The sequence below is a fragment of the Tenrec ecaudatus genome, chromosome 4, assembly GCF_050624435.1.
Source record: "Tenrec ecaudatus isolate mTenEca1 chromosome 4, mTenEca1.hap1, whole genome shotgun sequence".
Classification (NCBI taxonomy): Eukaryota; Metazoa; Chordata; class Mammalia; order Afrosoricida; family Tenrecidae; genus Tenrec; species Tenrec ecaudatus.
The window spans coordinates 27,395,391-27,422,272 of NC_134533.1; positions in this window are offsets into that span (position 1 = coordinate 27,395,391).

Sequence of the window (26,882 nt, forward strand, 5' to 3'; positions counted from 1 at the left end):
CCTATATTTAGACCTCTATAAATGCTTTTTGACTCCTAGTTCTTTCCTCTATTTCCTTTTACTTTCCTCTTGTCCCACGCTCATGTTCAGCCTTCATTTGGGTTTCAGTAATTCATCTCAGTTACATTGCCCTTGCTCAAACCCTACCTGGCCTCCTATACCCTTCTCGCCATCGATTTTGGATCACTTGTTCCCTTGTCCCTGGGTTTGTTAACACCCACTCCTGCCTCCCCACCCCGCTGCTGACCCACCACCTCCTGTACAATGTCCCCTGAACCTTTGGTCCCGTTGTTTTCTCCTCTGGATTGTTTATCCTGCCCATCTTATCAAGGGATGATTTTACCACAGACTGCGTCTTCTCTCCATGCTCAGTAGATGGCAATAAACCTCCATCATTTTTCTTTCTCAGCAGCTCCTCGAGGCTGCACTGGCTGCTAAGGAGGGAAGGTACCCTGGAAAGGCTGAAAACAATTCAGAGTGAGGGGTCTCCATCAGAAACGCTAGAAGGACCCCACAGGGCATGAACAGGCTCCCCCCACCACTCTACCCAGCCATTCTCTTGATGTGTGTTTTCAACACGGGAAGCACAATACATATGTTTATATTTACAAAAGCTCTCTTGCTTTGTTCCCAGGACAGGGACATGTCTTTTTGCTAAGTCTCTGAGGGGAGGTAGGCCCCATCTCAGTGGTGGAAATCTCAGGGGCTTAAGCAACACGGATGGCAGACCCCAGCCCACACTGTCGAATCTGGTCTGCAGGTTAGCAAGGGCCCCAGCTGATTTGTATATTCCTTGAACATTTCAGAAGTTCAGGTCCCCAGGGCCTCAGGGAACGGAATGCTACTTGCTGTTCGGGGCCGTCCAGTTCTATAGTTCTGACCCATAGCCACGCTCGGAGCATCAGAACGAGTACTGCCCGGTTCTGCACCGTCCTCACCGCGGTTATTTCTGAGCCCATCGCTGTAACCATGTCAATCCATCTTGGCAGAGGTGGAGCGAGCCCTTTAAGGAGCCTGATGTGAGAAATTGGATTATTGGCACGTTGTAGGATAGTGACCCAAACCAAACCTAACTCACTGCCACGGAGTCAAGTCCGAAGCATAGGGACCGTGTAGGACACAGTAGAGCTGCCCCGGTGAGTTTCTGAGACTGTAACTCTTTCTGCTAATAGAAAGCCCTGTCTTTTTCCCGCAGAGTGACTGGTGGTTTCGAACTGCTTACCACATAGTTAGCAGTCCAACTTGTAACCACGACGTCACCAGGGCACCAATTGGTGCCTTGGCTGCCATCTTTGAGTTAGGCCCCATTGTTTGGGACTATCCTGAGTATCCAAAGGGGCAGAGATTTGGTAGCTATGCAACACATAGACTGCCCTTCCTTAGTAAAAGGGAGACGATGTTTCTAGCAGGGGTTCCACAGGTATTTTCAGGTTCTGGCCGTCTTTGCAGTTGACTGTATCTTTACAAAATTGGGTCTGTTCCAGTCATGATTCCTCAGTCATGACTGGGTATAAAAGGTTCAGAGACCCGACACATTCTTAAAGACGCAGTTAGGAAAGAAAGTGTTAGGCCAGTATTTGGTCGCTCTGCCTTGAAAGCAATCCCACTTATAGCTGAGGGACTGAGGCTCAGGTTTTATGATTAGATTTAAAGCAGTAATGGAAATAATTATTGTTGTTAGCTGCCGCCCTGGGGTCCCGGACTCCTGGTGGCCCCTGATTCATGGGAGCCCACGCACAACAGAAGAAAACGTTGCCTGGGCTTGTGCCTCCCCTTAACCAGTTTTGGATCAGCCAGGAAGTGAACCTGGATCTCTCCCGCTGGGGAGGTGGAAATTCTCCTCCCCCCGACCCCCCAAGGCCTCTCAGTCGAGATAAGTGTTGTCATGGTTATTAGATGCTGTGGAGGAGGCTCCAACCCACAGGGATTCAATCCTTACCCGAAATTTCTTCAGGGCTTGCTGGACACCAGGTACTTTACAACATGTGAAATGCATTATATCATATAATCCTCTGGACAATTTTAATACTCCTATTCAACCCCACTTCACAGAGGAGGAAGCATTAGGTAGCTAGCATCAGGGATGGGATGTCCATTGACGCATGCCCAGGAGAGCCAGAATAGGACAAAGCTGGATTTTCCCGCGGTGGGCGTGGATGGGCGTTAAACCTGGAGCAGCCCACCTGGGCCAGGTGATTGCAATTCAGCCAATGGGATTGACCTGGGGGTCGTTCACTACGCCTCCCCTGGGAATCCTTGAAAAGGTAGGAACCGAGAGGGAGAGGGGCTTGTCTTGTCTTGTCTGGTCGTCTTCGTGGGAGGAAACTTGGGAGAGAGATCCTTGCGTGACCCTGAGCAGCCTCTGCCAGGCCGCATGGTCAAAGGAATCCTATGGGTGCCGCGTAAAACCTGATGCTTCTTTTAACTCTCATTAAATTCACTTGGATCACGAGCAAGGCTCCGGCGTGAAATCTTTCTCATGTGGAGCCAAGGACCGAGCCTGGAATCTAGCCCAGAGAGAGAGACCTTACAGAAGCAGAAGAGTAGAGCGTCAATAAACTTGCCCAAGGTCAGGCATAAACCAAAAATCTAAGCCAGTTGCCGTCCAATTGAATTCTACTCACGCAGAACAGGGTAGAACTGCCCCAAACGTCTTCCAAGGCTGTTCCCAGTGTTGTAATGGAAGCGACAGCTATCTTTTCCTCCCAGGGGAGGGGCTGGTGGGTTAAAACCACTAGCCGTTTAATTAGCAGCTGAATCATTCATCAGAGCTCCTAAATCCATGAAGATGCCTGATGTAGAATTATAGCCCAAGCCGGTACGACCCATAGCCTAAGAGTTTAAGACCACAGCAGAACTACAGTACTGGACTGCATCAGTGCTCACCATAAGCGGGGTTCGAGGTGAAACGTCGAGAAAATTTGCATGGGAGCTCAAACAAAGCAGGGAAGTCTTTAACGTGCGACCATGACCTCAATAAACTGCATACACCTGCATGCTCGCCTCAGGCTCTGCTTCTAGGGTATTAGACCTGAGATGAGTGACCAGGATACAAGCACTTGGATGTTGTTATTAGATCATTTTGAGGGGGCCAGGAACCTTTTAAAAATCATTTTATTGGGGGATTTTACAGTTCTTATAACAATTCATACATCCATTGTATAAAGCACATTTGTGCATATGTTGCCACCATCTTTTTCCAGAGCATTTTCTTTCTATGTGAGCCCTTGGTATCAGCTCCTCATTGTTTCCCTCACCCCCACATGAATCCTTGATAATTTATGAATTATTATTATTTTCATATATTATGCCATCTGTTGTCTCCCTTCACCCACATTTCAGTTGTTCGTCCCTCCTGGGGGGGTGGGCGGCACGGTTATACATTGATCATTTTGATTAATTCCCCCTTTCTCCTCCCACCTTCCCCTACCCTCATGGGATCGCTACTCTTATTATTGTTTCTGAGGGGTTTATCTGTCCTGGATTCCCTGTGTCGAGAGCGCATGTCTATCTGTATAGTGTACATGCTCTGGTCTAGCTGGATTTGTAAGGTAGAATTGGGGTCATGAGAGTGTGTGTGGGGGGAGCATTAAAGAACTAGAGGCATGTATGTTTCGTCGGTGCTATACTGCATGCTGGCTGACTCGTTCCTTCCTTGTGACCCTTCTGTGAGGGCATGTCCAATTGTCTACAGGTGGGCTTTGGATCTCTATGCCCCCAATCCCCGCCCTTCCCATCAATATGGTTGTTCTGGATCTTTGATGCCTGATACCTGATCCTGTTGACACCGCATGATCACACAGGCTGGTGTGCTTCTTCCATATGGGCTTTGTTGCTTCCCAACTAGATGGCCGCTTGTTTACCTTCAAGCCTTTGGTGACCAGGAACTTACTTCCCAACCTCCCTGTCTTTCCCATGATTTGCACTACAATGATGGGGTTCTCCCTTCCCCGTGTCATTTGTCTTATGATGTCGTCGGCTGCTTCCTGGGCTGATATTTTTTCAGCCAGCCACATCCCGATCCAGATTCAGATCCACGGCTCTGTATCCCTGCTGCCCACTCAGGAGTAAGTATACAGAACTGGAGTGTTTTCCCGGCTTCCTCCACTCTAGTCCATTTCTAGACCACCGTGGGCTCCTCCCACAGAGTCCTTGAGGAAGTGGAAATGGAACTAGGCAAAGAGTGGTAGTGCCTGAGGAGGAAAATCACAATAGAATGAAACTAATCTTTAGAACTTCAGACAAAGAAAACTTTCGTGGACACAACTAAACAGCAGGAATCTAATAGTGAGATTGCTTTGACAACCCACTTCTATGTGCTTATTGCTCCTCTGTCCTTTCTGTCGATGCAAAGGGTGCTTTGCCATAGGATCAGTGATTTGTATTGTTGCTGGCTCAGCCTAGCACACTTCTACCTTGTCTGTCCTCAAATTGGCTGGCTATACCTTAGTTCTAGTCCAAATCATCATCATCATCATCATCATCATCATCATCATCATCATCATCATCATCGCTACCACTTAGGGAATGACTGACTAATGGGTGCCAGGCACGTATATTGCTTCTTACTCTGAGAAAACCATCTGAAAATCTAGAACCTTTTGAAGAAGAACGTGGCATCAGAATTGGAGGAAGACTTGGTACCAAGGTGCAGATGACACAACTCAGTTGCTGAAAGTGACTGGGTCTTGAAGCACTTACTGATGAAAATCAAAGACTACAACCTTTAATATGGATTACATTTCAGCATAAAGAAAACAAAAATCCTCATAACTTGACCAGTGGGCAACATTGTGATAAATGAAGAATAGATTGAAGTTGTCAATGAGTTCATTATCCTTGGATTAAAAATCAAAATCCATGGTAGCTGCAGTTAACCCCTACCCCCACAATCAAACAGCATGGTACATTGGGCAAATCGGCTTTAGAATACTTTTTTAAAGTGTTGAAAGCAAAGATGTCCCTGTGAGGACGAGGTGTGCGTGACCCAAGCCATGGTGTTTCTAATAGCCTATGTGTATGCAAAACCCGGGTAATGAATCAGGAGCATCAAAGCAGAATTGATGTCTCTGAATTGTGGTGCTGGCATAGAACACCGAATCTCTACCACGACGGCCAAGAGTGAACAAATGTGTTTTGGAAACAGTGTGGCCAGAATGTCCTTCGGGAGCAAAGATGGCAAGACTTTGTCTGATGAACTTTGGATATGTTACTGGGAGGGACTAGTCCCTGAGGATGACACTCTGCTTGGTAAAGCAAAGCATCTATGAGAACGAGGAAATCGTCAAGAGACAGGTTGACACAGTGGCTGCACCGAGAGCCTCAGACGTGGCACAGGTTGTGAGGACAGTGCCGGGCGGGGCGTTGTTTGACACCGTTGAGTTGATAGCACTCAACAACAATAACAACAACATGTTGGTAAACATGCTCAAAACTACTTTGAAATTGAGTGACATCTTTATTGTATTAAGGAGGAGCAAAGGGACAGAGACATTAGGTCACTTGCTTGTGGTCAGGCAGCAATTAAGCCAGGTTTTGAAAATTTATTATGTTGGACTTGATTGTCTAGTGGGCTGTTGTTGCTACTGTTGCTGGGTGCTTTTGGTTTCTGTGCACGGTAACTCCACATGACAGAGTGGATTACCTGTTAGGGTTTTCTAGGCTAATCTTTAAAAATTAGTTTTATGGGCATATAACTTGTACTATACAATTTAATTGTTCAATTATATTAAGAGTTGTGTAATTATCTCCACAATCAATTTCAGAACATTTTCTTCTCATACTCACTACTGTTAACTTCCTGTTAGCTCCTTATTCCCCTCCCCATCCTCTCCTGCCATGCCGCTAGATAATTATTAATCCAGTTATTGTCCCTATAGATTTATCTGTCTTGGATTTTATATACAGAAAACCATACAAAAGACACACACACAAAACTTACAAGAACCCCAAACAATGGCAAAACAAAACAGGGAAAATCCTTAATTGAATAGAAAGCAGAAAATGTTAAAAATGGAAGCAACTTTAAACTGAGTCATAGGAGAGACTGAATGATATAAGCTGTTACATTTCAAACCTAACTACATCTGCCATAATTGACTTTACAATGCTCTCTATTGACATCTCTTGACTATGGTCAGAGGATGCTTAATTCATGTGGGGGCTCTGCAAATGGATTTTGGGCTTCTCCTGTCATTCATAGCCTTCTGCAAAGTGAATGCTCAGAATTTAAGCTCTGGTACTGTTCCCTCCTTCAGACTGGGATTTTATTATGAACAATCCTTGGATCATGCGGGCTGGTGTGCTTCTTCCCTCGCTTGGATGGTTGCTTGTTTGAAGACAAGCCTTTAGGACAAGCCCCCAGACACTGTTCTAGGCTGTAGCCTTTATGAGAGCAGCTCTCTAAGTCTTTGTACCATGGAGGCAGTGACTGGGTTCAAACTGCCAAACTATTGGTTACCAGCCAAATACTTAACCGTTGAGGCAGCAGAGCTCATTTGTAGTCAGGTACCAAGTGTAGATCCTCAAGTTCCTTGTTGAAACTACATCCTCCTGGTCCAGGAACCAATGCTTTTCTCTCTATCAATCTCACTCTCATAGCTGGTGGGCTAGGCCCTTACTCGCCAGGTGGATTGGTGTCTTACCTCCTTGAATCTTTTCTTTCCCTTCCTCCCCAGCCTGGGCTTAAAGTTTCCTCAAATATTTTTACTTCCCCTTGCCATCTGAAGCTTATTTACTTTCAGCTTCTGTTTCATCTTCTCCCTCATTCCCTAAACCCCAGGCAAGTTCGCACATATTACTCATCCATTTCCTCCTGTCCCCGAGATTTCAGTTTCCTTAGCATTTCATTCATGTCATTCAATGTCAGTGCACCATAAAATTTGCATTTCAAATTCTAAAACTGATGTTCAAATTTTAGAACTTTCACGAATGACTTAGAACGTACGTCTAAGTCCTATGTGATTCTTGTGTGTCACAGATATTGAAAGGGGGGTAGTTGCCAGTATCACAGCTTATTTATAGCAGAGGAGCCCCGGTGGTACAGTGGTTATAAAGTGAGCTACGATGCTCATGATTGGCTGTTAGAAACCACTGGCAGCGCCATGGGAGCAAGACCGGGCTTTCTATTCCTGCAAACATTTACAGTGTCAGAAACCCGTGGGGGCAGGGGCTCACTATGAGTCAACATTGACTTGATAGCAGTGAGGGGTTTTTTTTGTATTTATAACAATACTCAGAAGACTTTATTAACTGAATGTTCAAACCCAGCTCTCCTCTGTCCCCCTTCCAGTAGCCCAACCATGCTTCAGAATTATTGTGAAAATTTTTGGATTCTTTTGAGTCACAACCTGTGGCAGATATATGTAACCCAACAAGTCATCACAGGGGCCTGATGTAATTGAGTCAGAAAGGCTTTGCAAATGGTGATCTCCAAGAGCGAGCTCACCATTTATAACATCAATTCCCAATCCGATATCCTTCTCTGAAGAGCTCCCACGCCTGACCCCCAGCCTCTGTATGCGAGTCAGGGTCTTGCTGATTCATAAAGTGTGAAGATATGAGACAGGCCATGCAAATGAAATGTAAAATGGAGGGAAACTGGAATGCCTTCCTACTCAGGGTGCAGGATTTCATGAAGCCAACGGAATTGATGCTGGGAATGAATCGCATCACATACATGCTGTTGGCAAACGAAGACTGAGATGCTTAAATCATTTGCTGGGCACTCATTCCTATGCATGGTGACCATGGTGACCTGTGTGTCACCATCAAATTGTGCTCCACAGGGTTTCCAGTGACTGGCTTTTGGAAGAAGATCACCAGGCCTTTTTTCTAAGGTACTTCAAACGTGCAACCTTCACATTCGTGTCCAATGGCATGGAGTCTGTTCTAACCCACAGTGGTCCTGTAGAGGGTTTCTGAGGCTGTAAATCTTCAGGGAGCTGAAAGCCTCATCTTTCTCCCACAGAGGTTTGAACTGCCAACCTTGTAGTTAGTAGACCAATGCTTCTCACTTAATGCCATCGCGTTGATTCCGACTCATAGCAACTCTGTAGGGCTGAGTAGAATTGCTCTGGTGGGTTTCTGAACCTGTACCTTTTTATGGGCGTAGAAAGCCCCATATTTCTCCTTCAGAGTGACTGGTAGTTTGGAACTGCTGATCTTGCGGTTAGCAGCCCAGTGCTTAACCCACTATTCCACTAGGGCTCCTAGTTCAATGCGTAGGCAACTGTCGGAATATATTTTTGTTTATCATCCAGGAATTTCCTTAATATTCTTAAACATTGCTGGAGGCACAGGGAATCCAGGGTGGATGATACCTTCAGGACCAAGGGTGTGAGGGGTGATGCTGGGAGAGTGGAGGGTGAGTGGGTTGGAACGGGGGAACTGATTACAAGGATCCACATGTGACCTCCTCCCTGGGAGATGGATGGCAGAGAAGGGGGGAAGGGAGACTCTGTATAGGGCAAGATATGACAAAATAACAATGTATAAATTACCAAGGCACATGAGGGAGGGGGGAGCGGGGAGGGAGGGGAAAAAAAAGAGGACCTGATGCAGAGGGCTTAAGTGGAGAGCAAATGCTTTGAGAATGATTGGGGCAGGGAATGTGCAGATGTGCTTTATACAATTGATGTATGTATATGTATGGATTGTGATAAGAGTTGTATGAGCCCCTAATAAAATGTAAAAAAAGAAAAGAAAAAAATATTCTTAAACCTTAAAATTGACCAGGATGGGGCTGCCTAAGCTTCTTCAAGAGCGAATGGCTAGAATATCAAACTCTTGAGAGACTCCTTTGGGAAACTGAGAAAGCCTTTAAGTACTCTTCAAAGATGCTTCTGCTAATTGCTCTCGCTGTGAAAGTTAATACATAATCAAGAAGACCCTGTTATGCAACATACAATGTAGTGGGGAAATAGCGCCAAAGGAATCTGTGCAGGATTCATTTATTCGTAGCTGCAACAATGACCTAACATTTCTGAAATATAAGTGGAAAACAAAAATAAATTCAGCTGTATTAAAAGATAAATTCACTTTATCTTTTAATATCGAATCCCAATTACCTCCTCCCCGCCCAATCAGCTTATTGTTGAATTTTGCTCTCTCTATATAATGAGCTCCAGTCTCCGGAATCAATCACCCTTGGAGAGTACAGCTCTTATATGGGGTGGCGGCGCCCTGGGGCACAGTGGGTTCTGCACTGAGCTGTTTACTGCGCATCGTGCTCAGACCCACCAGCCCTCCATGGGAGAAAGATCTAGAGCAGGGGTGCTCAATACGTCGATCGCGATCTACTAGTTGATCGCAGATGTAGTGCGGGTAGATCCGATGGCATTAAAAAAATAGATGTAAAACTATCATCAAGCCCATCACTTAATTGATTTACAGCGCAGCCAATCAGATACAATCTTAGGTGTCAAACGCATGTGCAAACATCTGCGCTAAGTGGAACAAAACTGACAAGCTGTTAGCACCAATTTTTAGCCCTTGTTTTTTTCTCTCTTACACATAAGAAAGGGTATTAAACTGAATGGGAGAGCTGGACCAAGTAAGAAGACAAAAACGTATCACTTCCATATGGAATGGGAGATGTTGGCACCACAAGCAGACATTCAGCTGAAGTCCAGAGCGCATGCACAGTTCTGGAACTGACTCGCAGAGGGAAAGTACCCAAACATGAGAAATGTGCTACCCCCTTGACTGCATGATTCGGCTCTGCTTATTTATGTGAGTCAGCCTTTTCCCACATAAAGATCAGTAAGTCCAAGTACCGATCCACCATGACTGATGATCATTTGGAAGTGTGCTTGAGGCTGGCTGTCAGCAGCTACTGTCCGGACATCCCTGGCTCATTCCATTCAGTGCAAGTCATCAGCTTAAATTCAGGTCATGACAAAAATATGTACCTAGTTCATTGTGTTGTGTTCTGCAATATGAACTCATGCGGTTATGCAAGGTCCAGAAACATACATTGTACGTATAAAGAATTCTCAATGCATTTATGAATGAATGTATTAAATCAATAAAAATCAATATAGGTTTTGCATTTTTGTAGTTGGGAGATCATTTTCACTTGATCGTTTTCTAAGTAGCTCGCATGCTGGGAAAGTGTGAGCCCCCCTGCTCTAACGTCTTGGACACCCAAGGTCAGTTCTACTCGGCCTCATAGGGCTGCCGTACATTGGCATGGCCTTGATGGTAGTGCGTGTGCATGATGGAATCGACTTGATGGCAGTGGAGTCCGTGCTATAGATGTCTGCTGGCACCCTGGGTGGCCCGCGCGGTTAATGTGCTGGGGGACTGCAGTCTAAAGGTTGAAGGTTCACTCAGTGGTATCTCCGAGGAAAGATCTGGTAATCACTGGAAACCATGCAACACACTCCTAGCTTGACACACCAGCCCCGAGGGGCACCTCGATCCCACAGGAGCATTTCCTGCTTGCCGCACCCTAATGGCTTTCCGGGTAGGTTTTTCTAGCAGCCTGGGACAGGACAGTGACAGGAGTGAGAGGGGTCTCTGCCAGCTATGGCTACAGTTTACCTGGGGTGAGAGGAGATGGGAGATGGGAAAGGGGATGAGGAGAAGGGGTCTTCTCTCCTGGAAAACCTGGAGATTCCCTGGCCTGGGTCTGTCCTTGCTCTTTGGCTGCCAGGAGGTTTCGCTGCTTCTGAAAGAAGTCTCCCGCCCCGCCGCTGTCAGTACCATGTTGACAAGGCTCTTTTGTTGGCTTCCTGAGGGAGCACTTGAAAGGCACGTTGGGAATTCAGCAGCACACCGAGCTCTAACTGCTCCTGAATGAGACAGAATTAGAAAATGGCTTCAAATTGAAAACTTAATTTTCAATTAGTGTACATTCAGGCAGGAGGAGGAGGGATTAGGGATGGCAGCTTGTTTGGGTAACATGCTTTTTAAGGGACATGCTTGCAAAGCTGTCAGTTAGCCTCCTCCTCTCCCCCTCCCACCCCCGAAGTGCTCCTGGCTCTGTAATTTGGCAGCCGCTCAGGGGCAGGCCTGCTGTGAGCCCAGCCCCCCACCCACTCAGATGCAGGTGGCAGCAGCCAGTGCCACTGGAAGGGAAGTGGGATTCAGCCTGTCACCTCTGAGATTGGCTTGTGTGTGTCATCGGAGCTCTGGACTCCGAGAGGCCACAGGTGAACGAGTCACTTTAAAGAGACACACACTGGATCGCCTTGGGGAGGGGGGGTGCTCCTTTTAGAGCCTGCATACTCAGGGCAGCCTCAAGACTTTGTGGGGGGAGAGCGGAAGCTGGGGGTGGTGATGTAAGATTGGGGTACTACGTTGGCTTTCAGAAGATGGTGAAGGCCGTGGATCAATGACGATGATAATGTTGTTAGTCGTTTGGCGCCTTCTGTCCTGCCTTTAGACTCTGTTCCTATCCCATCCGTTTCTGTCGCTTTCCTAATTCAGGGAGACTCCACCAGGGCTTTGGGCAGCCCAGACAATCACAGCTCCTTCCTGGCCAGCGGCCCAGTCACCTGTCAGGACGCTGCTCCCCGTGGGGCGTTCCTGGTGATGGTGGCGCACCTCCAAAATGCCGGCGTCAATTAGCTGGTGAACAACACCCAGCTCCCGGTGTTGACAGGCACCTTAACTGCAAATCATTTATTCAGTCAGCTGAGCAACACCTTCATCAGGAACTCCCTCCTGCCATTAGTTGCCTAGAGAAAGTGCCGCTTCAGTGGGCGGCCCAGGCAGGGCTGCGAGCCCCGTGGCAGGTGCTTCGTGATTTGGCATCCTCCTTCCCACTCCTCTCGGATTCCGCAAAGCTGTCTGCACGTGTTGGAAGCAGGAGCTTCATTTTTACCCCCAGACCTGGCTGCTGCTGCCTCTGCCGCTCTGTTGCGGCGCCTTTCCTGAGTTCTCCCAAGACCTTGGCTGGCATCCCAGCCCCAGGCTCCTGGCGACCTCGGCGCCCCACAGATGGGCTTGAACAAGTCCAAGTGCCTTTCCTTAAGGCTCTCTCCTCCGGAGTGCGCCCCCAGGCTAATTTGTGCCACTCTTTCTAAAAAAAGAACCCCCTCCCACCCGCTTTCCAACTACCAAGGGTGAAATCTGTTCCAGGGTTAACCTCCTCTCCAGAGACACCTTCACCACACACAGATTCGTCATTAGTCTCATCTCCGCAATGAGCTACCCCTGTTAACCCCTCCACTGCCATCCAAGCAGGAGCCTTCCGGTCCCCTCCAAGAAGGCTTGGATTTCATTGAAGAATGGAAGGAAGTCAGACAATCAGGGGCTCACTCGCAAACACAAGCTTCCAGATGAACAAAAAGGGAATGGGCAGGAGGAGTTTGGACGATCAACTTCTGCTAGACAAAGACCAGGGGGTCCTGATGGTTTAGGGACAACTGACTGAGGGGACCTGGAACCCAAACCAAGGATTTTCTGGTTTGAAAGGTTTTGGCAAAAAACCAAACTCATGGTGAGTCCTTGCATGTCAGAGTGGAACTGTGACCGGAGGGCTTCCCATGGCTGGTTTTTCAGAAGAGGATCACCAGACCTTTCTTTGGAAGCACCTCCAGGAGGACTTGAGCCTCCAGTGTTCTGTTGGCAGCCAGGGCATCCATGGTTTGTGATACCTGGGCCAGTCCCTAGGTGCAAAGGGGTAGCAGGCAAATCCAATCTTCTCATTTATCATGATGTTACCGCTTGGTCCAAAATGTGTCCCTCTCAATTCCATCAAATAGATGCTGATTCATAGTGACCTTATAGGGCAGGGTAGAACTCCCCTCCCTGTGAGTTTCTGAGACTGTTACTCTTTACGGGAGTAGAAAGCCCCATCTTTCTCCCTCCGAGTGGCTGGTGGTTTCAAACTGATGACCTTGCAGTGGGTAGGCCAATTTTTAACCACTCCACCACCAGCGCTTCCAAAATGTGCCCACTATTGCATAAGTATTCTGTTTAGAGTGTGCATGTTGGGAAGGTGAGTGGGACTGGCACTTCCACAGGAAAGCGAATGCTGCATGCACAGAGTGATGGAAATCCACTCTATGGGGATAAACTTCTCCCCTCTCGGTTAACAAAATCTGTTTGGCCTTGGTGTTCACCACAATGTAGATTCAGAAGTGATGCCTCATGCAAGAGGCAATTAAAAAGTATTCACAACCACGTCTCCAGATATAAGGCAATAAAAGGGTAGTGAAAAGAATCCTATTGGGCTGGTCAAGTGTGAAAGGGAGAAGGATCTATTTATCCACTCCCAGTTTAAACAACCCAATCACGGAATAGAACAGAACAGTATTTCCTTTCTGCTGAATTTATTCATCATCAGTGTATCATTTCACACGACTGGTTGCACTTCTAGGAGCCCTGGCAGCACTGTCAGATAAGTGTTGGACTGCTAACTACAAGGTCTGTGGTTCAAACCCACCAGCTGCTCTTTGGGAAAATGCTGAGGCGGCCTGCTCCCACAAACATTTCCAGCCTTGGAAGCCCTCTGTAGGGTTACTGTGAACCAGGATCAACGCAGTGACAGTGGGTTTGCTTGTTTCTTTTGGTCGCATTTTGGAAAGCTCATCACCTTGTTTTTCATAATGGCCTCTCAAGTACAGATTCCTCACAAAATGAAGATGAGCGGTCGTTAGAGGGCTGTCCATTTTTCCTTCCTTCTCCGAGTTCGCATTTGTAGCTTTCCTGATGCAGGAGGATGCTCGTCTAGTTGTAGGGGATAGTCCTACCCCCTTCATTGGTGAGGACTCAATTATATTCCCAGCGCAAAGGATAATCATCACCACAGCCTCAACCCTTGTCCAAGGCTTAGAATATGCCGTCCTTGTTTGCATATGTACTTTAATTTACTAGAGGCTAACAACAAATCTGGGAGTTTTGTCCAATTATGCAATATTTTTCCTTTTTTAATAGATGGGACTAGGAAGATAGATAGCAATGTAGACAGGTTAAGTGACTTTCCTAAGTTTATACAGCTAGAAAGTAGCAGAACTGGGATTTGAACTTGGCCTACTTGGCTTTGTGGCATATGCTGCAAACTCTCATGCTATTTTTGGCTTTTACAGGACCAGATTTCGTGGAGTGACTTTGAGAGTTTTGGGAAAATCTGTTTTACTTCTTCAAATACTTCACCTACTTGTTGAAAGAATGCCCTTGGTTTATTTTATTACAAGTACTTCTTTTCTGTTAAAAATGGAAATATAGCTGGAAGTGATATCCTATTGATTCTTATTAGTGGATTACTCTCAAATGGAACTAACATTTCTTAAATGCCTGGTATGTCCTATGGTCCTGGTGGCTTGGTGGGTTATGAGTTGGGTTGCTAACCATGAAGCCAGCAGTTTGAAGCCACCAGCTGTTCACTCTGCAGGTGAAAGATGTGGCTTTCTGTTCCTGTAAGATTTATAGCCTCAGAAACCCACAGAGGAAGTTCTGGGGCCACTATGAGCCTGAACTAACATACTGGCCGTGAATGTTTTCTGAGATGTGTTACTATGCTCTAACTCATTCAATTGCTCCCTTCATAACATGCAGTAGATGGTACATTCTCCATTTCACCGATAAGGACGATGGAAAGAAATAACTGATCTGGATTGAGCTATGTATCCCCCAAACATGTGTGTTGAAATCCTAATCCCTGTACTTGGAACTATGACCTTCTTTGAAATTAGGGGTTTTCTTGTTTATGTGAATGAGGTCATAACAGCCCAAGGTGGGTCCTAAACCTAATCACTCTGAGCTATAAAAAGAGCAGGCACATACAAGAGCACATGCACCCACCCACCCACCTACCCACCCACCCACCCACACAAGGAAGGCAGCTGACATGTAGGGACTCATCTATAAGCAAAAGGCTGTCAAGGATCCCTGGCAGGCACTAGGGACTCAGAGAGCGATCCATAAGAGGAATCAGTACCGCTAAGACCCTGATGAGGACTTGATGTTTCTAGAATGTTAAGTCAATACATTCTAGTTCTTTCACGCCACCCATATGTGGCCTTTCTGCTATGGCAGCACCAGGGAACACAGAGAGGGGACAAGCCAGGATTTGAACTCGGCCTGCTGCCTCGCTTTGAGTCTATTGTTCGGTGCCCTCCAGCTGATTCTCTCTCATAGAAGTGCCATGTCCTTCCTATCATACTTACACTTGAAGAGCGTCTATGAGATGTTTTGTAGTTGGGAGTGCTGGGTTATAAGGAAGATGGTTATCTTCCCTGAGACACAGTGTCCTTGGAAGGGTCAACGAAGGATGGACTTCCTAGGAAGTCCTAAGAGGACCCATGGACGAGGAATCAGGACAGTGGCTGTACTAGAAAGTTCCAGTTCTCTCAATTTACTTCCCAGAGAGAAGGGAAACCTTTGCTTATCTAACATGGATCGGAAGGCTCTGGCAGTTAGAGTGTTAATATTCTGTGTACTCACAATGATGTGGTAAGTACCACTTAGGGGAACACACACCATTTTCCTGTAATGTAATTATGTGAAATAGTACCAGTCATGTCAGTACAAAGACTGGGGCAGCCACTAATTATCTGCGGTATCCAGACACCTCAGTGTGGATCAGGAATAATTGGAGACGTGCAGTTGTGTATTCCCGGGTTGGGCCCAGCTTTCCTCAGGAAATTTCTTCTCTCTTGCCGATCCTCCCTGGGGTGTGTGACTCAAGCTGGGCTTGTGATCTGGTGACGACAGATGAGATGTGCCCGTGCATAGTCTAGTTGGGACTTGCTATTTCCTTGGAGTCAAAAGGAAGCGGGTAGGAGGTTTGTCTTCTGGCTGGTGAACCTCTGAAGGAAGGAATTCTCTTTATTCGCTTAGCCATTGAAGAAGACAATGAATGAGAACATTGAACATGGATTGGAACGTCTCCCATAAGCCAGGGGCTATGTTACACCCTTTACGTATGTTTTCTCATTAATTCTCAAAGTGATGGCATCAAAGAAGTGCTGTTATGGTTAGTTGCAGATGTGTTCAGCCCGTCACGCCGGCGCCGTGATACGAATGTTAACACAACACACCGTTGGTCGGTCCTCTACCTTCCTCAGCATCTTGCATATGTTTGAGTCTGTTGTTGCCGTCACTGTTTGAATCCATCGTGCGGTGGGCTCCCCTCATTTTCCCTGCCCCTGTACTGTGTTAAGCATGATGTCCTTTTCTGGCACTGGGTTCTCTCTCTTTTTTTTAATTAATAAATCTTTTTATTCAGGCTCATAAGGCTCTTATCACAGTCTGTACATACATCAATTGAGCAAAGCACCCTTATACATTCGTTGCACTTGTCATTCTCATAATTCACCTTCCTCTTGGGTTCCTGGAATCAGCTTGGTTTCCCTTTTTTCCCCTCCCCCTCCCTCTCCGCTTCCCCCTTCCCCCTTCCCCCTGGTCCTTGATAGTTTATAAATAATTATTATATCTTATCTTATACTCCCCGGCGTCTCCCCTCACCCACCTCGCCATTGCCCATCTCCTAGAGAGGAGGTTACACGTACCAGTTTAAACACATCATCAGGTTCTCTTGCCTGATGATGTGTTTAAACTGGGCGAGCTGGCCTCTCACCCGTCTCGAATCTAAGGCGCATTCTGGCAGTTCCTGGTTTATTTACTGTTCTTCACTAACCTCAGGCAGATGCATCAATCCTACTTCAGTTTTCCTTTGTCAGTGTCCAGCTTTCACATGGATACACATCTCCGTGTAATAGATGAGAAAACGAAGGACCAGAGAGGAAGTCACCTGCATGAAACCGTAGAACCAATAAGGGACAGACCTGGACTCATTCTTCCCCCAGGCTGTGTTCTAGCCAGTGCTGTGTCCCTAACTCACAGTGGCCGCGTGCGGGTTATCTGAGGCGCTGCAAATCTTGGTGGGATTGCACAATTTCCTCTTCCTCCCACCCTATAGCACTCAGGAGCAGCTGACTTGCTAACCACAGGACCAGCCGTTCAATTCCGCAGCCCCTCTGGGGGAAAGGGGAGGCTTTCGGTTCCAGTAAAGATGAACAGTCCCAGAATTCCACAGGCACAGGGGCAGTTCCACCCTGTCTTACAGGGTCTCCATGTGTTGGAATCAACCCAGTGGCAGTGATATTTTTGTTTGTTTGTTGTTATAGCATTTAGTAGCTACCTAATAAATCTTTATAAATAACGATGGAGGAGGTTACGTGTATTTGCAGGAGAGGTTAATCCTTTGCTTTCTTATCTATTCCATCAGCCTCTTTAGAATGGGATCACTAGTTAGGCTAATTTCTCAAAACTCTTCTTTCCTTCCTGCAAGATAGTCTGACTCCCATCACTTCCAGCATGTGGAGAGTGCCTCCCAGTGATTGGCATATGTGTAACTGTGTGTAGGGCAGGGGGCGTAGTGTTTTTTAGTCACCATCCGGTGGGCTGGTGAATCGTGGTGACACCACACATAATGAAATGAAATTCGGCTAGGTCCTGTGTCATCCTCATGATCAGCTGTGGATCAGAGAGGGCTTTCTTCATCAACTGACGTATTAGAAGTGTAACACAGCCCTTTCTTCCATGGAATGTGTGTGTGTACATGCACATACCTACATGCGCAGACACACACACAGAGCCCTGGTGGTTTCAGCAACTCAAACCCACCAGCCTCTCCCTAGGGAAAAGATGAGGCTATCATTTCCCCCCAAGGATTTACAGCCTCAGAAACCCTGCGGAGCAATTCTACTCTGACCCATAGGGTTCCGATGGGTCAGAATGAGCTCAGTGGCAGCGGGTTAGGTTTGGTCTTTGAACACACACACACACACACACACACACACACACACACACACACACACACACCATGTGAAGGCTATTTTGTGCTGTTGAGTAGATTCCCCACTCAGAGAGACTTGCCCTGACATAGTAGAACTGTCCCGTAGGTTTTCTCGGGCTGTAATTTCTGTGCAGCAGATTGCCAGCCAGTAAGTAACCTTTCTGTTAGCAGGTGCGCCTTCAAGCATCGTGTCACCAATGGCATGTACGTTGTCGTTGGGTAGGGTCTAGGGATAGTGGCCCCGTTAGAACAGAGCGAAACGCTGCCCAGCCCTGCACTGCCCTCCTAATCATTCCTGTGTTGGAGCCCCCTGTGACAGCCACTGTGCCCATGGATCGCACAGAGGGCCTCCCTCGTTCGTGCTGACCCTCTGCTTCACCAAGCATGAGGTTCTTCTCCCAGAACTGATCTCGCCTGGTAACACGCTCACCATACGTGAGAGGAAGTATTGCCATTCTCTATTCGAAGGGACATTCTGCTTGTTTTTCTTCCAAGATGGATAATTCCAGTGGTATCGCTTCTAGCATCCCAACAACACTCAATTGTACCACAGAATGTATGGCAGACTGACAGGCGAGCTCTGGAGATATCTGTATGTATAAATATCTACATATACTTCAAAGAGTTTGCGGGAAAATTTCATTATTTTTTAATACTGTTTTTTACATTAAAAATTTAAACACACATATATGCTTATTTATTTTAAATCTTTTTAAAAAAAGTAAATCTTGTAAAGATGGCCCAAGAATATCCTTGGGGAAGTTCCAAGTCTTAGAAGAAGAAAACAAAACAAAACAAAGCAAAAACCTGAGCTGCCATCGGGCGAAGTGACCCACAGGCTGGGTAAAGTTAAAGGCAGTCCTGTTTTCCTTGTCTCTTCGATGCTTGAACTGGGCAGGGATCTGATTTAAAAATTAGGGGAGAGAAGCAGATGGTGTGACTTGCATTCCCATAGAAGATGCTTTTCCCAAGGGATTTGCAGGCCCTGGTGGGTTGTGAAGTCGCGATAGCTGTCATTATTCTGTTGCATTTTAGAGACACGAGTGTATTGGTTCTCCCTGATGGATTTCTCCCCACTTATCCTAGATGCAGCAGAAGCAAAGTAGACACACACTTCCCCCTTCTAGGTGACAGGGAAGCTAGACTAGCAGGTGGTTAAAATCCCTTATTTAATTTACCTACGGGCTGTCAGTGCAGGTCATCGCATTGAGAGCTGGGAATGAACAGTGGCCCCGAGAGCCCCACCTGATGGAATTGAGCTCATCCTCGACGGAAAACGATATTGCAGTGGAGGTCAGCACTGACAGGCGCCAGCGGCAAGGCCGAGAGTCTCCCGCTGAGTGATGGACCTCACCCCTCCACATGAATTTTCTTTGCTCAACCAGTTATATTAAGTCTCCTCAGAGGCTATTATTGGTCTCTCTGGAGTCGGAGAAGTTAGACTTTTCTGTGTGGCTCTTATAATGGTAAGTGGACCTGCAACCAAGCCTCTGAAGTAATATCACAAGGGGGAGCCGATGCTTTGAGAAAACCCGGGTGTTATTTCAAGGCGAGAGTTACCCAGGGTGCTGTGAGGGGCCTTCTGCAGGGAGAAGCAGAGAGGGACAGGGCCAGCCTGGAGTCTGGTGGAGGGAACAATTTAGGGAATTTCAAAGCATAACCACGGCCCAAAGGGAATGTTTGTGATGGTTCTGCTGGTCCTGGGGTCACCAATTAAGGAGATTATGCAGGACCTTTTCAGAGCTAAGAAAAATTCTAATCTCTCTCTCTTTTTCCAGTTAAATTAAAAAAACAAAACAAAAGGCACTAGGTAAAATATTTTTTTTAAAGTTTAATTGGCACATAATTCAGATGTCATACAATTCAGTGTTGAGACATATTAGTTCTGCAATAATCACCACAATCAATTTGAGAACATTTTCTTCTTCCTTGTACTTGATATTATTAACTCCCCACTTCCCTCCAAACCTCTCCCCACAAATCCACAGGAAACTTCTACTCCCATTGCTGTCCCTACAGAGTGAGCAGTGCTGGCTTTGACACAAAGAAAAACATACACAAACAGAAAGCAAAAAATACCCCCCCCCCAACAGCAAAATGAAACCGAAAGACCTGTTAAATAACCCAAACTCACTTGAAAGGAGTCAAAGGGGAGAACAAAGGATGCAGTGTTACATTTGAACCTCATGATGTCCGCATTAGTCCGCTTCCAAGTGCGCTCGGTCTGTTAGCCAGGCTGTTCATATCCCTGGTCAATGGTCAGAGAGGATTTAAAAAATGGCTCTACATTTTGACCTTAATTATTGCCAACCTAATTAAAGGGTCTGTATGAGCTACTTCAAAAAAGGCTGGTGGATGTTTTATGTATTTAAAAGAAGTAGGTGAAAGTTTTTTTAGATGCTTTTATTTTAAAAATGACTGACCAGTGCTTGTGATAAAATTAAAACAACCAGGCAGATAACAACAAAAACAAAACAAGCTGAAACTCAAACCAGATGCCACCGAGTTGATTACAACTTCCGGCCTGCCCTCCATAGTTTTTCATAGCTGTGAATTTTCACAAGCTCGCCCCTAGGTCTTTCTTCCGTGGTGCCGGTGGGTGGATCCAAACGGCCAACCCTCTGATGAGTAGTGCACCCCTTCACTACTTGTGCCACCCAGAAACCCCTGTGAACAATAACAAATGCTATCAAATAAAAGTTAAAGACGCCCTCCTCTCCCCTCCTCTCCCTCATATTCTCTAAGACCAACCACCATGCAGGATGTGCACCCTTTGCCTTGTCCTGGAAAAACCTTGGTTCTACATCGAAATCTTCAGGGGACACTTTCCCCCAAATCACCCCAAGATACTTACTATATAGGCGAATCCAGCCCAAACGAAACCCACTGCTGTCCAGTGAATTCTAATTCAGAGGGACACCTTGGGACAGGTAGCACTTCAAAAAACCCCTACACTCACATCAAGCCCATTCTGACTCAGAGCGACCCTATGGGACAGGGTAGAACTGCCCTTGTGGGTTTCTGCGTCTGGAACTCTTACGGCCGTCCAAAGCCTCGTCTTTCTCCCACATGGATAGGCAGAATTGCCCCCAAAGGTTTCCAAAGCTGCAAATTGTTGTGGGCGCAGACTGTTGCATCTGTTCCCTCCCAAGTGACGCGCTCATTTATGTGGCAGACATAGCTGACGATGGAACCACAGCGCCGCCTGCGCATCTTCTGCACGATGCAGCACCACTGCCTCCAGCCACGGTGCAGCGGGTTCCAGCACGGTGCACGATTTCCTCCTCACCCGGCCCTCCTTACAAATGACAGTTTGCATTCAGCAGACAACTGTGTGGGATGAGGGCCACAGCAGGTGGGCACAGGGAGGTTATTTTAACATAAGGCATTCTCTACGTCCTTGCGGTTTGGTCTGCAGCGTCCTGAGCTAATGACGGCATTTCTGTCTTGTGGAGCCTCCCGTGTCAGCTGAGCGGCGCCTCCTTCGCAGGTAAGTGGTAGTTGGAGCTGCACACTCATCACTTCCTGCCTCTCCTTTTATCCCCCACTCTGTGTATCTCTTCATGAGCTCCTAGTCCACAGGCTCGTTTTACACAGCAGCTGTCCAGCTAAAGATTCTTCACCACAATAGCACTCACAGAAGTATTCTAGTTTATGGACACTTACTTCCGTTTTGTTTGGTTAGTGACCCCAAACCAACCAACCAACCAACCAACCAACCAACCACCACTCACCCACCCACCCACCAACCACCAACCAACCAACCAACCAACCAACCAACCAACCAACCAACCACCAACCAACCAACCACCAACCAACCAACCAACAACCAACCAACCAACCAACCACCCACCCACCCACCCACCAACAACCAACCAACCAACCAACCAACCAACCAACCAACCAACCAACCAACCAACCAACTAATCAACCAACCAAATGAACCCAAACCCAACTCCTGCCGAGCTGATTCCAGCCCACAGTGATCCTATAGGACAGGGCACAAGTGCTCCCTGGAATTTCTGAGGCTGGGAATCCTCACGGGACAGAGAGCTTCATCCTTCTCCCATGGCCGTTTCATCTGAACCATTGATCTTGTGGTTAGCAGACTTGTAATCCACTATGCCGATAGGCTAGTGATGAGTGACGTTTATTTTTAGACCTCGGAACACACTAAAGATGCTGTAAAACATTTACACTTAGAGGCAAAAAATGACACCGATGAACTCTGCCCAATCGTTTCAAGTTAGAGAATCTGTATGACAATGTGATCCTTCTCCTGCTTGCATGCTCTGCGCACACAGACCCCGTGCCAGAAGGAGAGGTCCCACCATGTCCACTGCCATTCTTCAGTCTGTTAGATGGTGCTGGCGGTCATGGCCGGTAAGTCGGCTGGAACTCATGGCGACCTTGTCTATCACAGGATGAAATGTTGCCAGTCCCGCACCCTCTCCACGGTTACTGCTCCGTTTGTGACCGTGGTTGAAGCCGTGTGTCACACCACCCCATTGAGGATTTCTCTTATTTTTGCTGTCATGAGTTGGACTAGAATCGACTTCAAGGCTCTTAAATTTTATTTTATTTAAAAAAATTTGGTTTTCTGCTTGACCGACCATGATGTGTGTGTGTGTGTGTGTGTGTGTGTGTGTTTAGCAACTGATCTTTGAGCTGAAATTTGATCATCCTCACTTCTTTTGGATCTTCTGATTGGGTGTTTTTCTATCCGGTCACTGTATATTCAACAGTTTTCATCAGTCCTCAAATTCAAATGCATTAATTCTTCTGTCTCTTAGGTAAGAACACCAACTCTCCAAGTTCACTAACTTTAGAAGTCCTTTCGTGTTTGGACTTAATTTTAACTTAAATGTGCTCTTTTAGGCTACAAGTTTATTTGAGTGCAATTAAAAAAATCATTTTATTGGGGGCTCATACAACTCTTATCACAATCCATCCATCCGTCCATTGTGTCAATCACATTTGTACACTTGTTGCCATCATCACTGTCAAAACAGCAAGTGACACAGAAAAGAAGATGTACCCTTCCCCCCAATGGAGTACTTCTTATCCCTCTCCACCTGTCACCATGGCGCTCCATCCTGTGTGGTGTGTAATAAGCCTTGACTACATCACGTTTTGTGCAAAGGCTCCAGTTGCTTTCAAATGATTGCTTATAGCTTGTAGAAACTTGTTTTCCCTGTTCAATTGACATATTATTCTATCTGTTGAAATTGTTTCACTATGATTGGTCCGGTGAAGTACATTTTATTTTTTCCCATTAAAACGAATGAAGACCTTGTTTTACTTAATGACTTTTCATGCAGTGACAAGATTTTCAGGAGTGAATTATAGCCATTAAGCAAAAAGATAGGTGCACTGACTGATGGGCAGGTGTGATTGGAAACCGTGACTACTCTAACCCACAGCACAGTTTGCTGGATGCAGTTGCAGGCATTGGTGGTGCAGAGGTACAATGTTTGCCTTCCATGGAGGGGATGTAGGTTCAATCCCTGGCCAGTGCACTTCTAGGAACCCATGTCTGCTATGATGTTGACCACGTTCAGCAGAACTTCCGGACTAAGATGGATTAGGAAGGAAAGCCTAGTAATCTGCTTCCAAACCCTCATCAAAGAAAATGCTACGAATCACAATGTCCCAATCCACACCTGACCATGGGGATGGCACAGGACTAGGCAAAACGTTTTGATCTGATGTCTTGGGGTCACTGTGACCTCATTAAATGCAGCTAATAATGACAGTGGAACCTTAGGAGATCTTTGTGCTGAGCGAGTAAGCGAGTCCTCTGTACAAATGACTCAAACTGCAGGGGCTGTTTTATCTCCAAAAAGACCATCACTTTGGGAATTTCCTTACTGAAGTGGCTGCAAGCAATGTTCTTTAAACATGGAGTTTAGGCATGCGCCTATTTGCTGTGCACTGCAATGGTTTGCAGGTGCGTCTGCAGCCTGCTCAGGATGCCTGGAGAATAACGGGCCTTCGAGACTTGATTGTGCTGCTCCATGCATCTGATGAAAGAGGAATATGGTGAGTGATTTTAGAGAAAACAGGAGTGGAGAAAGCCCAAGCCATTGGAGACTGGCACCGGGAGGTGACCAAGACTGCAGAGATAACCGTGACCCAAAACTGGCTGGCTTCCGACTCAAGAGGAGTCAATTTTGAGAGGCCTCTGGGGAGAGAGATGAGGGAAGCCATAAGCACCCACTTGTGAAAATAGTGGAAAGGCCAAACCAAAATCAACCTCACCGCCCATGGAGACCATTCTGACTCATCGAGAGCCTCTAGGACAGGTAGAACTGCCCCGTGGGTTTGTTTCTGAAACTGTCTTTTTCCCCCAAAACCATTTGATCGTGAACTGTGACAGGTACCATCTCGTTCCATAGTTCAATCCCATCTGTGGCTCACAACCCAGCGAGCAGAGCAACCCGGGATACCACCAGGGCTCCACAGTGCCAAAGCAGCTCCGCTTCCAGCAGATACCTGTTCGAATCTGGATTCTGCCTTTCTAATGAGAAGGAGAAGTGGCTATCTTTTTAACAAAAACAAAGTGAATAAGATTTAAAGAAAGAGAGAACAAATAAACACCTGATTACAGAGTGAGAGCCTGGCTAGAATGTCATCCTCCTGTAGAAGTTCTGTCCTCGCCCTCTGGCTGTTTGTGGGTCTTCAGACCTCACACACCGGTGGCATACGCTGGCTCGCCCAGCGACAGGCTTGAAAAGACCACAGGCTAATGAGACAAAAGCCTAAAGGAGACACATAAACATCATATCATCGTGAATGAGGGGAGCGCGTGATGGGGACCCAATGCCCATCTGTGAAGGGAGACGCTGGCCAGTGTAGGATAAGATAAAATATTAATTTGTAAATTATTAAGGGTTATTGAGGGAGGGGGTCCGGGGAGGGAGGGAGAGGGGAAAAAGGAAAATTAGGAGCTGATTCCAGGAACCCAAATGGAAAGCAAATTTTGAGAATGATGAGGGCAATAAATGTATAAGTGTGCTTTACACAATTGATGTATGTGTGGATTGTGATAAGAGTTGTATGAACCCCAATAAAATGATTTAAAAAAAAGAAAGAGGGAAAGATGAGAAAGGCCGGGGAACCAGGATGGAAACACACCAGCCAGTTAACCAACCAGCAAGCCTTTGTGTCTCAGATGCAGTGGCCAGAGGGCCACCACTCTCAAAATGCCTCCAGAGCCCTGGTTAATGCTGACCGAGAGCAATTCTTCTCTGGGAGGAGGTGGGGGGAAGAGAACCTTCTATTTAATTTGGGAAGTATCTCAAAGTTTGCTTGTTTTACTGGCAGCCTCTCCGCCACCTCAAAGCAGGGACAAATCAGAAGTGGTATTGAAGGGAAGAATCCAGTGTCTCACTTCATTAAAATGCAGTGGGATCCAATGTCATACCCAGGCATGGTGTGTCGGGAGAAGATTCTGCCCAGAGGCAGGTTGACTGTGCTTCTTCCACTGTAGCTGGCATTAGACCTTCCTGAGACAGAAAACCAGCAGTCCTGTTTTAGGATGCAAAAGAGATCCAAATCTCAAATGTGATTTAAAGACACAGATCCGGACGAGGGAAGCCACTAGCATAAGGTCATAATGGTGACCAAAGATTTGAAACCAGGGCACTAGTTAAATATGGAATGGAACAAAGGAAACTGTCACAAATTTATGATTGGTGGCAGACCTATTCATCACCGTTACAGGTGGGAATACACAAGTGGGAACAGGGCCACGATTGGGACCCATCCATTATGTTAGACAGACGAGCTTCCAAGATTGGTCGAAGGCTTTCCAACCAAGGCAGTCAGGGCACCAAGGATAGGGCATGATTCATGACTCTTCCACCCCCTGTCTATCAAGGACACACCCAGGCAACCCCCTAAGAGACTGCCCCTCCCTGGGCTGGCTGGACAGGAGTGGAGGTAATCTACTCTCCTGCGCACTCTGCCTGAGGACAAGAGAATCTACATCTTTGATGATCAGAGGACTTCTATGGAGATTTAATCTATGTGGGGACTTTGCAGATGGACTTTGGGCTGTTACTATCATCTAGTGCTTTCTGCAAACTGGGGTGCTCGGAATTTAAGCTCTCCTACAGTACTAGCCTTCTTCCCAATGGTTGTGGAGAAATGCATTTCTCAGTGCCCCACTTTCTCTATCAAGGATGGACAGGTATGGGGCTGCATAATGAAAGCATTCGCTCTTTTGTCAAATTTGTCAGCTTTGTGGCCGTGTGGCCCAGTGGTTAAGCTGCTAACAGAAAGGTCTGCATGTGCACCCACCAGCTATGCTGCGGGAGAAAGATGTGACGGTTAGCTTCTGTAAAGCGCACAACCATATCGGACAGTCTTATAGAGTTGCTATGAGTTGGAATTAACTGGAAACGGTCATACCACATCTTTTGATGCCAGCAGACTCCCCAAAGACCACCACACCTGGCTATACCGAGAGTAAAGAGTTAAGGTTTTGGCGTGGAAGTAGGGGAAGGCTCTTCTGTTTTTCGTGAGTCAGAAATCAACTAAAGAAAGAGCCCTGCATCCATTCACATTTTAGATCTTCAATTTCCATTCTCTATTAAAAGACAGTAAACTCTTAATCCTGAATAGGAGTGCAATTAGATCCAATAATGAAATCATCAAGTACTACTGAGGTGGAACTTGGCAGTAATTAGTTTTTTGATACATAAATACAATTTCCAAATGCAATTTGTCCCTAAGCCCAGGCTGCGGATTCAATTCGCGGTGTTTGCTATTACAGGGGAATGTGCAGTGTGCTGTATGCCAATTCCTCAGGGCTGCATTTCTGTATGGAGAGTGACACAGGCCAGCTAACATCTGAAATCGCTGCTCAGACATGGAGAAGTGGTGTTGTAAGGCTCTCTTGAGAATCAGGAATGTGGAGTGGAAGGACTGCCTTGGGGCCTCGTCGGCATATTAATTGCTCTACCAGGAGACACAGGGTAAAATTATTCTCCCCTCTGTTTCTCCTTTCCTCCATCTCTTCCTCTACTTTCTCTTTATGACACATGACCTTCACTCATTTACTGAGCACCTACTCTATAGTGTTAATAAGGAATCTTATGGTGCAATGGGTTAAGTTTTGGGCAAC